This window comes from Kogia breviceps, chromosome 5 (assembly GCF_026419965.1).
Source record: "Kogia breviceps isolate mKogBre1 chromosome 5, mKogBre1 haplotype 1, whole genome shotgun sequence".
In the NCBI taxonomy this organism is placed as follows: domain Eukaryota; kingdom Metazoa; phylum Chordata; class Mammalia; order Artiodactyla; family Physeteridae; genus Kogia; species Kogia breviceps.
In genome coordinates, this window is record NC_081314.1 from 97,096,198 (window position 1) to 97,114,358 (window position 18,161).

The 18,161-nt window shown below is 37.4% G+C and overlaps 1 protein-coding gene across 1 annotated transcript in view; it reads left to right on the forward strand.

Moving 5' to 3' along the window:
- Positions 1-18,161, forward strand: part of LOC131757746 (SCAN domain-containing protein 3-like) — a 721,112-nt gene that overhangs the window by 481,223 nt on the left and 221,728 nt on the right. The gene's annotated exons all lie outside the window — the stretch shown is intronic.

The window sequence follows — 18,161 nt, forward strand, 5'->3', positions numbered from 1 at the left end:
CCATGTGTTTTACATTTCTGTTATAACAAAAAAAACCTACTTCCAGTACCAAATTTAGGTTCTGGAATATATTTCTGAATAACAAACCCTCCCAAACCATCAGTGGATTAGAACAGCAACCATTTACTATGTGTGGTCATCCTGTGGGTCAGGTGTTTTGTCAAGACATAATGGTGGGGGGGACCTTCAAGATGGAAGAGGAGTAAGACATGAAGACCACCTTCTTCCCCACAAATACATCAAAAATACATCTACATGTGGAATAACTCCTACAGAACACCTACTGAATGCTGGCAGAAGACCTCAGACTTCCCAAAAGGCAAGAAAATCCCCACACACCTGGGTAGGGCAAAAGAAAAAAGAAAAAACAGAGACAAAAGAATAGGGATGGGACCTGCACCTCTGAGAGGGAGCTGTGAAGGAGGAGAGATTTCCACACACTAGGAAGCCCCTTCACTGGTGGAGATGGAGGGTGGCGGGGGAAAAGCTTTGGAGTCACAGAGTAGAGCACAACAACAGGGATGCAGAGGGCAAAGCAGAGAGATTCCCGCACAGAGGATCAGTGCCAACCAGCACTCACCAGCCTCAGAGGCTTGTCTGCTCACCCACTGGGCCAGGTGAGGGCTGGGAGCTGAGGCTCAGGCTTCAGAGGTCAGATCCCAGGGAGAGGACTGGGGTTTGGCTGTGTGAACAAAGCCTGAAAGGGGCCAGAGCTCCAGAGCTACGTGGGAGGGAGTCCAGGAAAAAGTCTGGACCTGCCTGAAAGGCAAGAAACCATTGTTTTGGGGTGTGCAAGGAGACAGGATTCCTTCCCTGTCTGCCCACAGAAGGCCGAGCACCGCCTAAATGAGCTCCAGAGACAGGTGTGAGCCACAGCTATCAGCTCGGACCCCAGAGACGCGCATGAGACGCTAATGCTGCTGCTGCAGCCACCAAGAATCCTGTGTGCAAACACAGGTCACTATCCACACCTCCCCTCCTGGGAGCCTGTGCTGCCCACCACTTCCAGGGTTCCATGATCCAGATACAACTTCCCCAGGAGAACACACAGTGCACCTCAGGCTGTTGCAATGTCATGCCAGTCTCTGCTGCTGCAGGCTCTCCCCACATTCCAATTATAACTATTGTACCCCTCCCTCTCCATGGCATGAGTGAACCCCTAATCAGCCACTGTTTTAACCCCATCCTGTCTGGGTGGGAACAGATGCCTGACGGCGACCTACATGCAGAGGTAGGGCCAAAACCAAAGCTGAATCCCAGGAGCTATGGAACAAAGAATAGAAAGGGAAATTTCTCCATGCAACCTGTGAAAAGGAGACCCACCCAACACAGTAAGTTAAACAAAATGAGAAGACAAGGAATTATGCAGCAGATGAAGGAGCAAGGTAAAAACCCACCAGACCAAAGAAATGAAGAGGAAATAGGCAGTCTACCTGAAAAAGAATTCAGAATAATGATAAGAAAGGTGATCCAAAATCTTCGCAATAGAATGGAGAAAATACAAGAAACGTTTAACAAGGACCTAGAAGAACGAAAGAGCAAACAAACAACCATGAACAGCACAATAAATGAAATTAAAAATTCTCTAGAAGCGATCAATAGCAGAATAACTGAGCCAGAAGAATGGATAAGTGACCTGGAAGATAAAATAGTGGAAATAACTACCGCAGAGCAGAATAAAGAAAAAAGAATGAAAAGAATTGAGGACAGTCTCAGAGACCTCTGGGACAACATGAAATGCACCAATATTTGAATTATAGGGGTCCCAGAAAAGAAGAGAAAAAGAAAGAGTCTGAGAAAATATTTGAAGAGATTATAGTTGAAAACTTCCTTAACATGGGAAAGGAAATAGTCAATCAAATCCAGGAAGTTCAAAGAGTCCCATACAGGATAAATCCAAGGAGAAATACACCAAGAAACATATTGATCAAACTATCAAAAATTAAATACAAAGAAAACATATTAAAGCAGCAAGGGAAAAGCAACATATAACATACAAGGGAATTCCATATGGTTAACAGCTGATCTTTCAATAGAAACTCTGCAAGCCAGAAGGGAGTGGCAGGACATATTTAAAGTGATGAAAGGGAAAAACCTACAACCAAGATTACTATACCCAGCAAGTATCTCATTCAGATTTGACATAGACATTAAAACCTTTACAGACAAACAAAGGTTAAGAGAATTCGTCACCAGCAAACCAGCTTTACAACAAATGCTAAAGGAAGTTCTCTAGGCAGGAAACATAAGAGAAGGAAAAGACATGCCAAAACAAACCCAAAACAATTAAGAAAATGGTAATAGGAGCATACATATTGATAACTACCTTAAATGTAAATGGATTAAACGCTCCAACCAAAAGAAATAGACTGGCTGAATGGGTACAAAAGCAAGACCTGTACATATGCTGTTTATGAAACCCACTTCAGACCTAGGGACACATACAGACTGAAAGTGAGGGGATGGAAAAAGATATTCCATGCAAATGGAAATCAGAAGAAAGCTGGAGTAGCAATTCTCATATCAGACAAAATAGACTTTAAAATAAAGAGTATTACAAGAGACAAAGAAGGACACTACATAATGATCAAGGGATCAATCCAAGAAGAAGGTATAACAATTGTAAATATTTATGCACCCAACAGAGGAGCACCTTAATACATAAGGCAAATAAATGCTAACAGCCATAAAAGGGGAAATTGACAGTAACACAATCATAGTAGGGGACTTTCACACTCCACTTTCACCAATGGACAGATCATCCAAAATGAAAATAAATAAGGAAACACAAGCTTTAAATGACACATTAAACAAGATGGACTTAATTGGTATTTATAGGACATTCCATCCAAAAACAACAGAACACACTTTCTTCTCAAGTGCTCATGGAACATTCTCCAGGATAGATCATATCTTGGGTCACAAATCAAGCTTTGGTAGATTTAAGAAAATTGAAATCATATCAAGTATCTTTTCTGACCACAATGCTATGAGACTAGATATCAATTACAGGAAGAAACAACTGTAAAAACTTGAAACATATGGAGGCTAAACAATATGCTACTAAATAACTAAGAGTTCACTGAATAAATTTAAAAATACCTGGAAACAAATGACAATGAAAACACGACGACTCAAAACCTATAGGATGTAGCAAAAGCAGTTCTAAGAGGGAAGTTTATAGCAATACAATCCTACCTCAACAAACACAAGGAAAATCTCGAATAAACAATCTAACCTTACACCTAAAGCAATTAGAGGAAGAAGAACAAAAAAACCCCAAATTCAGCAGAAGGAAAGAAATCATAAAAATCAGATCAGAAATAAATGCAAAAGAAATGAAGGAAACAATAGCAAAGATCAATAAAACTAAAAGTGCGTTCTTTGAGAAGATAAACAAAATTGATAAATCATTAGCCAGACTCATCAAGAAAAGGGAGAAGACTCAAATCAACAGAATTAGAAATGAAAAAGGAGAAGTAACAACTGACACTGCAGAAATACAAAAGATCATGAGAGATTACTACAGGCAACTATATGCCAATAAAATGGACAACCTGGAACAAATGGACACATTCTTAGAAAAGCACAACCTTCTGAGAGTGAACCAGGAAGAAATAGAAAATATAAACAGACCAATCACAAGCACTGAAATTGAGACCGTGATTAAAAATCTTTCAACAAACAAAAGCCCAGGACCAGATGGCTTCACAGGTGAATTCTATCAAACATTTAGAGAAGAATTAACACTTATCCTTCTCAAACTCTTCCAAAACGTAGCAGAGGGAAGAACACTCCCAAACTCATTCTATGCGGCCACCATCACGCGGATACCAAAACCAGACAAAGATGTCACAAAGAAAACTATAGGACAGTATCACTGATGAACATACATGTGAACATCCTTAACAAAATACTAGCAAACAGAATCCAGCAGCACATTAAAAGGATCGTACACCATGATCAAGTAGGGTTTATCCCAGGGATGCAAGGATTCTTCAATATACACAACAAATAGTAGTAGGAACTATGCTGTAACTGTTGGTATATATCTGTAATAATTGCTTTTGCAGAAATGAAAACCAAATAATGAAGCTAGCAAAGATAAGGTAAAAAATACAAAGGAAGAGAAAATGCCTTTATAATTATACAGTACCAAATTCCTAGTGAACAGGAAGGAAAATGCACAATTCTAGTCAGATAATGATAATTATTCAAATGTACATTATATGGGTAATTTGTGAAAATGAGCTAAATCACTTTTTAATTATATATTCAATGGGCTAATTTTCTTATTTTCAGAAGAAAGCATATATTTAGTCTTTATGAAACCCTAAAAATTATTTATAGTCTTTAGTAATAACTTGAAAGTGAATCTTACTTTTATGGCTTTTTATTCAAGATTTTCATACAAAATTTCATCTTTGTTGACAGATCATATTGATCCAATGGATGGTCATTGGAATTTTTCCTATGCCATGAATGGAGGAAAATTAGAATAATATTTCAGTCTTAGAAGATGATGAAAGTTATCTTTGGAAGATATATGCAGAATATAAATATTTATATATTCATATATAAGAACTTCATTTCTATATGTGGAAATATGTATTTTACTTGATGACAACTTTCCAAGTTACAGAATTTTCTCTCCCTGAGCAAGGAGTGCTAGTTTACTGTGTAGAGGGATTAAAAACAGTGCATTAAGAGGTGTTAGATTGTAGAGTATGCTGAGAGAAAAGACAGGCGCAGATTATTTTGTTTTCTTTTGAGAGAGTTCCATCCACATTTCTCAGGTTTACCTTTGATGCAGCATATCTATGTTGATTCACCATGAGGAAGCAGGTGAAGTGTTTGGAATAATTCCCTGCCGGATTTTTTTATTTGTGGTAAGAACGTGGTTTAATCCCACTGTGAATCCCTTTACAGAGCCTCTGTAAATTTTAGAAAGTATAGAATTGGCCCTAGAGTCAGTTTACAGATCTATTAGTGTACTCTCTGAGAAGAATGGGTGACTGAGCCTTTTCCCAGTCTATAGCAGATGAAGCTGGTGTCTGCCATATCCCGTCGGCACTCCCTGGAGCTCACCTACAGCTTCAGTGGAAGGTCCCCATATATACCTATTGCTTCCCCTAGAGCACTTGTGACTCTACTTCTGAGAGCTTAATCTGACCCCATGAGTGGAGCAGGACAAAAGTGCTGGGGAAGTAATGCCCCAGAAGCAACTCTTAACCAATGAGGGTTTGAGGTCTATGGGTAGAACACCCAGCTTCGGACCCTTGTGGGTCCTGGAGTTCTGAGGTGTGCTCGATTTGGTTTCTCAGAGCCCCCTTGAGACTCAGGCTCAGTTGCTCATAGTGGTAACCCTGTCGTTAACGCACACTTTCTGGCTTTCCTCCCTCCCTTCTCTGACTTACTTCCCCACTCCCTCATTGTGCTTTCTGGGATCATCTCCCGAATGAACTCGTAGCACTTGTCTCGGTCTGCTTTTTTGTATGCCTCATGTAAATGTTTGCCTAATCTTATTTTTTAAATGCCAGCAGTGTCACTATTCTGGAGACACAAGATTGAGGAAAGAGGAAAGAGTCTCTGCTCCCTGATTGCATTTGTGAGGAGCTAAAACCATCTATTTGTCTCTGTATTTTTACCATGGGTTCCATGGTCTGCTCTGGTGACTGCTTCTTTCTTTTACCTTTACATCTGTTGTGATTTGAGGCCCTCTCTCCCAGCATGGGCACAAAGGAATATATGAATGAAAATCATTATTAACAAGAAGGAATGGCTTCATTGAGATATTTATTCTGATGGATTGCAATACTTGCTTCCTGCTCACTGTACGTTTCTTGAACATTTTCTTTATGACTATTTAAAATAACTGCCTGAGGAAATGGGACTTAAAATATTGAAATTCTGTGGTCCACAAAGCCCGTTATCCTTTGCCCGTATTTTTCCTCTGCCCGGTCCACCCCAACGTTCCAGCTTCCATGCAAGCAGGGGCTTTGTTTGTTTTGTTTATTGCTCTATCACTATAGATATCACTATAATAACAACGAAAGTGCCTGGAGGGGCTTCCCTGGTGGCGCAGTGGTTGAGAGTCCGCCTGCCAATGCAGGGGACATGGGTTCGTGCCCCGGTCTGGGAGGATCCCACATGCTGCGGAGCGGCTGGGCCCGTGAGCCATGGCTGCTGAGACTAGTCTCAGCGCGTCCAGAGCCTGTGCTCCGCAACGGGAGAGGCCGCAACGGTGAGAGGCCCGCGTACCACACACACACAAAAAAAAAAAAAAAAAAAAAAAAAAGAAAGAAAGTGCCTGGAAAACAGTAAATTATTCATAAATATTTACTGAATGAATCAGTTGAATCAATTCAATTACTTGATAGCCTTATAAACTTGGGCAAATTGATTAACCTCTCTGTGCTTCACTTTTCTCATAAATAAAGTGGGGGGATGGTGAAAGTCCCTTCCTTAAATGATTATTGTGAGGGTTGAATGAGATTTTTGTATGTAATAGACTCAATGTAATCCCTGACACATAATAAATGCTAAAAAAGCATAGATTATATTATTATTATTATTATTGTTAATATATATTTATTGAGGGATGACTATATGACAGGTATTATTAGTTGTTGGGATTACAACAATGAAACATACATACAAAGTCACTATGCTCATGTAACTGTACTATAATGAGTGTGATATATGAAAAATAGACAATCCCTATATAAATATTTTAACTTAAGGAAATTCAATTTTTTCTGTAGATATTGAAGAGCTACAAATTATAAATCGGAGGAATGACATTTTAAAAAAACACATCTTAAAATATAAAGATAGATTAATTGGGGAAAATATTGAAGGCATGAAGTCTTAAGAAATTATTGAATTGGCCAAAAAGTTCGTTCAGCGTTTTCTGTAACATCGTGAGGAAAACCCGAACGAACTTTTTGGCCAACCCAATACTTCAGTGTTTCAGGCAAAAGTTAATAATAGCAGTAAAATGAATGCATCTGAGAGACTTTTCTGGATGAGAAAAGGTAGAGCTGGTGGATGGCCACTCAGTTAACTGACAGGAGAATTAAAAAAAGAACAGGTAGAGAAAGAGATTTAAGATAACTGTGTGTTCCCTAAGATCTATTGGAGAAAAGCATTGCAAAGGAATTGGGAGCAAACAGGAGTTGGGGAGGATGAAATGGCTCTTAAAGCTTTGCAGAAAGTAGTAGAAGCCCAAGATCTGTCCTGTTACCTGGAATGGTGAGTTGGGAAAATAGAGAAGTTGGGGGTGTTCACAAGGTGGTGTCTCTTCTTGTTTCAAGGTTGTTTCTGTCATCACTTCTGTGTTGAGAGTGACTCAATTTCTAATTCAACCCAGAATGCTTCTCTCCAACTCCCAAAGGGGAACCCAGGATCTTAGTGTCTCTATTTAGTTATAGAAGCATTACCTTACTCTGAATAAGATAGTCTCATTCCATCAAATCAAAGCATGCTTTCCAACCTTTCTGTTTTCTTTTTAATCTCTAAAAGATAAAGATTCTTGCCTTTAACATAAACATAATACTATCAACACCGGTAAAAATAATAATTATTTAATGTCATCATATGTAGCCAGTTCAGCTTGTGTGTGTGTGTGTGTGTGTGTATGCTTTTGTGACTCATCAATTCCTTATTTTGGCAATATATCAGCCCTAAATTTTTATTATTTCCAGACTTGGTTTTCTTCCTCCTGCCAAAGTTAAAAAACAAATAAAAAATTGGATTCTCATAAAGGTTCTCCCACTCCTTTGGGGATTTAAACAAAATACCACTAACTAAAATCATCTGAAACAACAGTTTCTAAGATCCTGAAAATGTAAACATGTCAGCAAAATCAACTGTGGCTCATATATATATAGCTCAAAGGTATTAAGGCCTAAAGTAAACGCTAGAGTGTGCCTGCTTTCTAAGAGAAGAAAGGGCATTGCAAGTTCATGACTGAATGAAAGACTTCAGTAATTTGAATATATTTCCCAAGAGGCAGAGGGCTTAAAAAGGTGACTACATAAGACTTGAGCAAGCCTCCAGGTTATGAAAATTAAATATTTTAAAAGATAGAAGTGGTTGTCCTTCCACTAAGATAAAACATCCTATGAAAAATATCTAGTTTTCGGCAGTTGCTTTGTTAGGAATTTTCATATGTGAACCAATCCTCACAGTAAATGCATAAAGTAGGGATTATCAAGCCCACACTACAGATTTGTAAAGCAAGGTTGTCTCACGTGCCCAAGATCACATAACTAGTATGTGGATTTGCTCCTAGGACTGTTATACTTTAAAATGAGTGGTGTTTCCATGACTATAACAGGCTGCCTCCTCTGGGCTTCATGAAGGTATAATATTATCAGCTTAAGGTAAGGATGAGGAAAATCAAATTCAAGATATACTTATAGGGCTTCCCTGGTGGCGCAGTGGTTGAGAATCCGCCTGCCGATGCAGGGGATACGGGTTCGTGCCCCGGTCCGGGAAGATCCCACATGCCGCGGAGCGGCTGGGCCCGTGAGCCATGGCCGCTGAGCCTGCGCGTCCGGAGCCTGTGCCCCGCAACGGGAGAGGCCACAACAGTGAGAGGCCCACGTACCACAAAAAAAAAAAAAGATATACTTATGTAAACACAATGCTGAACTGTCCTCTATGGAGGGAATCTGCCCTGTGCACCCCAATGGCCAACGAGGTGAAGCATGTAATCTTAGAGCAGCTTTAAGATTCTAAATTCTGCTTGCTGGAATTTGGTCATAGCTAACTTTCTTATGCATGTGCATGCATGTAATTAACATTTTCTCTTTAAATTAACCCTGTGTATCAATCAGAGTTCAGTCAGGAAAACAGAGCCACCATAAAAATTATGTGAATAAGGGATTTACAGTATTTATTAGAATAACTAATTATATTAATTAGACCTTATGCTAATGTGCAATAAACTGGGGAAGTGAAGATCTAAAAGTGGGAGTGATAGGCACCAATCATTCCATCGGACACACAGGTATGAGTATCCAGTCAGAACTATAGGATAAGGTTGTCAGATTTAGCAACTAACAAATAATATGTAACACCCAGTTAAATTTGAATTTCAGATAAATAACATTTTTTAGTATTAGATGTCCCATGCAATATATGAGATTGTATTTATGCTAAAATTTTTTCATTGTGTATCCTGTAATTTATCTGTCAACTTCATAATGGGAATATTTGAGAAGCCAGATATGTTGGCCTCTGAAGTGGTACTGTGGAGAGGAAGTGTGTGGAGACTCTATGGAAATAGGTACCAGCTCTGTGGCTATACAACTAAGTGTGTGGTGGTGAGCCAGGGGGTGCTGTTGGTCAACAGGGTCAGTGGTCAAGAAGAGGGGCTGGATATGGAGCAGCAAGGGCAAGCCAGAATAACCTGGGACCTGCCGGGCACCTCTGTGCCCAGAATGATGACTTCACATCTACCTTCTGAATTGCATGGGGACCTTTCTTGGCCACACAGGGAAGGTTCTGGGAAAGGCAGTCTCTGGTGTTAGTCAAATCAGTGTAACTCAGTGTAATATCTCTATCCTTTTTGCCCAAAATACACTTTCTCTCTCCCTCTCTCTCTTTGCTAAGTTAAAATGTATCTAAGCATGCATGGATTTTAAATATAGCAGTTATATGAATTTTGACAAATGTACACACCTGTTTAAAGCACTACCAAATCAAGATGCAGAACATTTCTGTCTCCCTAGAAAGTTCTCTCAAGCCCCTTTCCAGTCAATCCTCTCTCTCCAATAGGTAAACACGATTGATTATTTTTATCATAGTTTTGCCACGTGTGGAGTTTTCTATAAATGGAAGCATACAGTATTTTTCTTTTGGATCTCACTTCTTTCACACAATATCATGTGCTCATCAATGTTGCCACATGTATCAGTAGTTTACTTTTTTTTATTACTGGATAGCAGTCCATTGTACAAATATATCAATATTGAAAATAAGATAAATTTATTGAAAAGGTAACTTTATTCCAACACTGGAACTATTGTCATATGTAGAAGATATGCATGCAAAAGATTACCATAAAATGTAATTTAATACTAGTAAGTTGTACCTGTTTGTCAAGTGCTCTAAACCCCTCTCATTTCCTATTGTTATTTAGAGTGGTATACAATACATATAGGCACTGACAAGAGACTCTTCTTTTTGAGTGATCAAAAGTATTGATGGATAAAAGAAGATAATTTATTCTGATTCCCTGACTTCAAATAATCTAAAATTATTTTGCTCACAGAGTTAAGTGCCACTACTTCAACTCCCCACACACATTCTGAGAAATATTACACTAGAATATGATGTAGGAATCCTTGGAAACTGGGGAATTGGGTTACCGTGGGGATCCCAGTGTTCCATACTCCAAACACAACCCTGGAAGTCAACTTGTTCCAATACTGAGCCTGTTGCAAGCCTAGAAAAGATTTTAACAGAGCCTAGAATACTACTCTTGGCCATAAGCTAGATCCAATTTAATGAGCTGGAAAGGACTAGACTTGGACATGACTTTGGAAGAGCCAATGGGCATGAGGATGGTGGCGATTTTTAGCAAACAAATGACACTCTAACTGGATGCTTAAAAATTTGCATAGACTTCTCTGTACTGCTTTTAATGCCTGCTTCTGTGATCTATCTCCTTAAGGATAGAAGCCATGTCTTTTAATCTGTGCATCTCCGTTGCCTAAGAGGGTGCATGACATTTGCATGACACTTGAATAAACAGCAGTGGCAGTACCAGGACACATCATAGAAATAGAGTGTCACACACAACCTGTGATGAAGTTGGTGGAGCAGAGTAATGGAATGGGGCTGATGGAAACTCAGGCTGTCAGGTGAATTCTGGTTTGTGGTGAGACTGCTAGACTTCAAGATGCTTCTCTCTATTCCAGTTGTCTAAGGAACAAATGTTTCCTAGGTTGAAGTTTTTCATACCTTGCTGGAATATTTCATCTACCAGTTAGCTGTACCTGAATGGAATTGTCAAAAAGAGAGTCAGCAGTGACAGGTGTCCTGGGAGAGGAGTTTATGATACCTGAAGAAGAAGAGCCTCTTATTTGTGGGATAGATGGAGAATATTGTTTCAAGACAGTGCCCTCAGTAACTGGACCAATCACCTAGTTAAGAGATGCTAATATGACCTAACCATGGCCTGAAGGAGATAGGTCTTCTAACACTAGATAGAGTTGTTTTATAAATTGGCTAAGGACTCAAAAAGACAATAATGAGCATGGAATATGAGTATCCTTGCTCACAATTGGATGGTTGGAGAGATAGAGATAGGTGATAGATATTATATACTAAAATAATAATAATAAAAGCTTAAAACATAACTTTAAGTACATTTCATGGGACTGATGCAATGAAAAGGATTTTTTTAAGTATTTGTCAGATACAAGAATAGTACCCTCTATGCTTTCTTTCCTGATTCCATGTTGAACAAGAAAAGTGAGAACTAATAACAAATTCAGAGACTATACCATATTCTGTTTGTGCTAATATTAGAACAATATTTTCAAAGATAGGAAAACATAAAGTATGTTGTGAAATAATCTATAAAAGCTCCCAGCACGATGTCTGATCTGGCTCAGTAAGCAGTCAATAAGTATTAGTGTCTTTTCATCTATTAAAATCCTAGGATTAGGAACTCTTGTACAGCCTAGAAAATGGAATTGATAACTATTACTGATAAAATGGTTTTTTAAAAGGCTTAAGATGAATAGAGAAGATACTAAAACTTTTTTGAACTTTAACCAGATTAGTTCTGTAATAATGAATGAATAGCAGAAATGGTTTCAGTGTAATGTAAACAGTACTGTTGTTGTGAATGAAAGCTGAATTTACCTCATCGGTTCTCCAGAGAAATCATTTTATTCATGCCATGTGTACCCAAAAGAAGTTTTTCAACCATATTTTGCTATTTGGCATGAAAATTGTTTTCTGACTCTCTTTGTTTTTAAAGCCTGCATGTTTTCACTTGCCTATAGCAGTGCCTAATAAATATTTGTAGGATAAATGAAAGGAAAATTAGGCAACATGGGAGACTAAGTGGGCAGGGAGGGCTCTCTTTACATGAAGCCAGAATCACAACAGCAGAAAGAAATTGTGCTGGAAATTTGTCCTCAATATATTGGGAGAAAGAAGTGCGTAATACTTTGAAGAATCATTTTTACAACGTGTAAGACCAGCTTTCAGCAAAACTATGTTGTCACTGGGTTGCTTTCCCGTGCTTTAAGTGACCTTGCCCCTTCCTCCTGGGCCCCTTATCATTGTTGGTCCCATTCCTTCTGGTCTCAATCCTGTTCCCTGGTGAGTGTAATCTAAACAATGGCTGACGTGGACTAACCTATCGGCCAGGCCACGCCCCTCTCCCTCCGGCTGCCTTTCTCACCAGATCAGGTCCCCAGGGCCTAGCGAATTGCCTGGTGCACCTACAGTCTTTACTATACTAAGTTGAACTTGGGGTTTTCTTTCTCTCCATCCTATGTTGGCTTCATGCTCAGAAAGCTTCTCTCCTTGTGATTAAGAGATGGTTACAGTAGGTCCAGCCTCACATTTTCTCAGGTTCAACATCAGTGAGAAATATATATTTCCTTGTAGTTCATGTAACTCCCTGTGCTGAGATGAGTGTTCAGCCCATCACTGAACCAATCACTCTACTTCTACCTAGGTAGTTAGATTAGGAGGTGGGGAGAGACAGAGACAGAGACAAAGACAAAGGGAGAGAGAGAGAGAGAGAGATGGGAAAGAAGGAATTTCCCTAAGGCATATTGGTGTCTCTTATTCACCAATTTTTTCCAGTTTATTCCAAGAGTCTGGTACAATGCTAGGCCCATAGTACATATTCAGTAATATAAACTGAACTGATATTAAATTAATATCTGATTCAGTTCCCACATTATTGATTTTTCAGTTTACTATTTTGCTAGATTATTTTAATTCTGCCAAGACAATTTTAAATTTCCTCCAACTTTTACTTATCTAACTCTAATTTCATTTAATTCCTTTCCTTTGCATGTTATTCTGTTATCTTTGAATCACAGCTTCTTATAGATTCATGCTTCTCTTTTAGAATGGCTACATCTGTTAGTATCACATGAAATATCTCAAGAAGCTTCCTAATTTGTTGTCTCGTTGAGACTAAAAGGGTGAGGGAGAGGGACAGTGTAGCAGGAGAATACATTGAGGGTTTATGATGGCTCTACGTACTCCATGTGTATTAGCACCTTCAATCCTAAGAGTAAATGCTTCAGGTAGAAAAATTATCCCCATTTTATGGGTGAGAAAACTGAGGTATAGAATGGTAAGTTACTTGCCCAAGTTTTCAAAGTAGGAGTAGATGAGCCAATTCAGGAAAAAATTCATATCAGTAAATTGTTGATTGGTCGGTTGGTTTTGAACTTGAAGGGATAATATACCCTGTCTTTCATGGTACAGTTTTCCTTCAGAACTTCCATTTTATTCATTGGTGGTGTTTTGAATATTGACTTTTTCCTCTAATAAGGGAAAATATATTCAAACCTGTGTTTGCAAAGCAGACTTTAGAGGTGGATATTTGAGTAGTAGTTAAAGAGGGTGGGATAGGGATGGTGGGAGGGAGATGCAAGAGGGAGGGGATATGGGGATATATGTATATATATAGCTGACTCACTTTTTTATACAGCAGAAACTAACACACCATTGTAAAACAATTATACTCCAATAAAGTTGTTAAAAAAAAAAAAAACCCTTCTCAAAAAGACAGCTTGAGAAGAGGTTAGTATGTATGTTTCCTGACTGCATTTTTATACTTAGTAGCTATTTCATCTAGCAAGACTCATGTTTTAGTGGGATTTTTTCCCTTGTCCTACTAGATATTCTTCTGACATGCTACATAGGGGAGTATATGAAAAATTATAATCACTGCCATTTGACAGTAAATGACTATGAAGTTTTCTGCTGGAGTAGACCCTGGCTCCCTAAGCAAGAGGCTGTACGTTAGTGGGAAGCATGCTATGGGTCCTCATGTTCTTTCAACTGGAGGATATCATGTTTCATGGAGCAAAACATGGAAGTAAAACCATTTCCCACCCTTCATCTAGTCCCTTCTAACTTATATTTACTAGAAATTCCTCTTACATACCACTGATACATTGTATGATCACCTTGATATTTAGGTCTTGTGAATTTACATCTTTGCATCATTACATAGATAATTCTATGGAAATTTATAAGGCTATTAGCCAGAAACCATTTTAAACCAGACAACTCATTCATTAGGTTCATTGATTTTTCTAATTTAACTATCAGAGGGTAATCTGTATTTCCTTTACTTACAAGTTATTGGTGGGGGAAATGAAACTCGTTTTTCTCTCTTGAGCTCTAACATTATTATTTTATAAAACAACTCAACAACATAAAGATTAAGTAAATAAGAGGAAAAGAAAGTTAAAAAAAGCGCTAAGTACAAGCTATGATGTTTTTATTTAAAATCAACCAATACCACTCACTACTTAAATTTAATATCATTTCTACCTTAAACATTTATTTATATATTTATTTATGTAATGATTTACTTTGCTTCCAGAAACTGAAAATGCAAGGGCCTTAAAGGAGTTGTTAAATTCATGAATTCAGCAAATATAGGTACTGACTGAAAAACAGGTGTAGTGTTCTGGAATTCTGAGGTCAGAGTACTAGGGACTGAAGTCATAGTACTGTACTGTGTTCCTCCTTATACTGTTTTCCTGCAAATAAATCACTTGTTTTGTTGAGCCTCAATTTTCTCTTCTTTAAAATGGGAATAATAAAATATATCTTATAATAAGATCTATAAGATTATATATAAGAAATTATAGATATTGATAAGATTATAGATATAGATAAGATGTGAATCTTGATGAATAATATTTAGGGAAATGATTTGAAGAAACAAATACTTCAAATGTAGGAAATGTAGGAATTATCCTTAATAATTATGAAAACACTTATTTTGGGTTGTTTTGCAAAGTATTTGAAATGATATTGTTTGGAGATAGCTCTGGTCCTCAATTAACAACTATTCTAAAAGAAAATGTCACCCCTAGGTTTAAGAATGTCACTTACCTCATCTTATTTTTTGAAATTTCACATGCAGATTAAAAATAGAAATAGCTCAAAGTATGTCACTTTGTATCTCTTTTTCCATTTGAATAAAGTCAGGCTCTAACCTTGTTATTTTTGTTTTTGATTAAGAAATGTCTACTTACATGGCCAAATTACAAACTAATTTGAGCACTTTCATCTCTTCTTAATCAAAGACAAATATACACAAGCAAGTCATTCATTTTTTCTCCATTTTTTAATAGCCTTTCTTTTAAAATGATGTTTTAAAAAAGATCTTAACCTATTTGAATAACCTAACACTCTGTTACATAAAATCTAAGATTTAAAATATTCTCTGGAGAACCTTGTCCATTTAACTCTCTCATCTCTCATTAACGTCATCATTCTTGTCAGCCAGGATGGCTTGCTTGTAGACAAGCTTCATACATTCAAGCTTTTAAATCAGCCCACGTATCAGTTCTTATGTCCAAATGCCTTCTCTCCCCTTTCTCACCTAATCTTATTCCTCTGCTAAAGAACTGTCTACTCTATAAAGCTCTCCAAGCATGATGACATCTGACTCCAGGCACCCCATAGTGCCATTTTTACCACCTTTTCCAAGATAGTGTACTTGAATTTTGAATTTTATATTTCACTCCAATATTAACCATTACTTTTACATACTGACACATGCATAATTGGTCAAATCTCAACTATATTTTTTTCAAGAAAACTAAGAGTAAAATCACTGGTCGATTAATTTTACTAAGCCATCTTTTGTTTTGCCACCTTTGAGTCTATTATTTCATACATAGAACAGATACTTAGTAAATATTTGTCTTTTCTCCCATTACTCCCCCTGCCCCTTTCATAAGTGAAGGGATGAAGTTTATTTTTCATCCATTACAGCAATTTTTAAAATTCTTATTTTCCTTACATATTCCTTACTGTATAGTCATGCTCTGATTTTACAAATGGCTGTTATGTTTATGTACCCATCCAATGCCCACAAACAACTCTTTGATGAAGGTATTAGGCATCTTTTTAGAGATGTGGAAACAGAGGCTTAATTAGTTCATAGGACTTGACTGAAATCACAAAACTAGTAAGTAGTGGAACCAGATATTTGACCTTGAATGACTGAGAGGCAGAATAGATTAATGATTTCAGAGCCTACTCTGAAATAAGGCTGCCTGGGTTAGACTTCTGGCTCCTACACTTACTAGCTGTATCACCTTGAATCGACTGGCTTATTTTTCCTCATCTCTGAAAAGATGATCCTAATAGTGTTCACTTCCTAGGACTGTTGTTCTGATTCAGTCTGTTAGTGTATGAAAAGCAATTAGAACACAGGGGTGGCCCCTACTAAGTGCTCAGTAAGTGTAAGCTGCTGATCTGAATAGAAGGGAAAGATAAGTGAAGACTGAAGGAATAAGTTCTTCACTCTAATTTGGCAGAGCTTGTCTCATTTAACATGAAAACTATTGAAAAATGGCAAGGAAGAAAATATAAAATAGAGGAACCTAATATCAAGCAGAAGAACAATATTATAGGAGTAGGTTAAATTAGCCTACTCCTATTACATATATGATTCCCACTTGCATGACACAAGGCATTAAAAATTATACAATGAATTGTGGGAGCAAGAGGTGCCAACACAGCACCCTCTGAGGATAATATCATTGCCCTGCTGGGAATGAGAAATGGCACATAACGATCTGATGGCCTCTCTGAATAAGGATAAAATAGGAAAGTCCAATTCAAGTCCTTTTAAGTACATTTCCTGAGATGTTGTCAAGCTCAACTGCACCATGACACCTGCTAAGTTAAGAGTTGTTGACTCCTTCCTTGGGAATAAAGCAGCAACTAGCATGATCTGTAAAATTCATTGACAACTGAATCTTTGTGTACCACTGACCAGCTGAAGGGCTGGTTATTCCAAAGGACACAAGCAAAGAGAAGCAGAATCTCAGACCCTTCACAATGTGGTAAAAATCTGCTATATTGCCTGCCCACTTTACTGGAAATTTTTATCATTTTTGTACAAAGAATTTTATTTTAATTAGAATCATACCAGATACCTAAAAAACTTTATATGACTGAAAAAATGCATATCATCATCTATTGGAACTCCTAAAATAAAACTGAAGGATTGGCGTATGATAAAAATCTTCCCCAAATTATTGAGAAAATATTTTCTCCAACACAGAAGATACTTTAGCTGACAAAATTTACATATGGCTTTATTTTCAAGAAAGCCTGGCATTGTACAAGAAATTTTAAAACATTTAATGGATTTAAATTTAATAGTTTTAAGTCACTATGTTATAAGCAGATAATTCTAGATTTTTATTGTAGGGAAGACTGTCAAAATCATGCAGTGATAATAATTTATCCATATTTGGCAAGGTGCTCATCAATAATATATAAGAAAGAATTTACAAATTAAATATAAGATACTAGATAGATGTACTAGGGACTATTATCCATTCATTTCTCTTACTTTATTTTCCAAGTCCTATCCCTGTTTCATTTTAGATAACCAGAAAATATATGTAGACTTTCCTGGCTGAGCTAACAGTCCACTGTCCTTATACATTTTCTTGACTTTTAGTAAGACATAGTAAGAGTTAAAAGATGGACAAGTTTTAATCTTCTGAAAAAGTAAGTCACAATTTCCTTAGTATATGTTCCAAGAAAACATGTCTATTCCATAGAACTTTGCATTTCTTTTTATCTTGCAGTGAGAAACATATAAACCCCTATGGTTTCATTTTTGCTTTGATTCCCACCATGTTCAAAACAAAACTGAGTGTTCAAATATAGTAATCATTGCATCCAAATTCCTGGAAGAATTATCTCTCTCCTTTCCTGTCTACCTCCCCTATATAATTATATAAGCACAGTGGCCTGAGTGCCATGATATTTAATAAAGTTTTGTTTTAAAAAGCAATAGAAAAATAAATGATAATTATGTAATGTGATAGAGGTGTTAGCTAATGCTCTGATGAAAATCATATTGCAATATATAAATGTATCAAATCAACATGCTGTACATC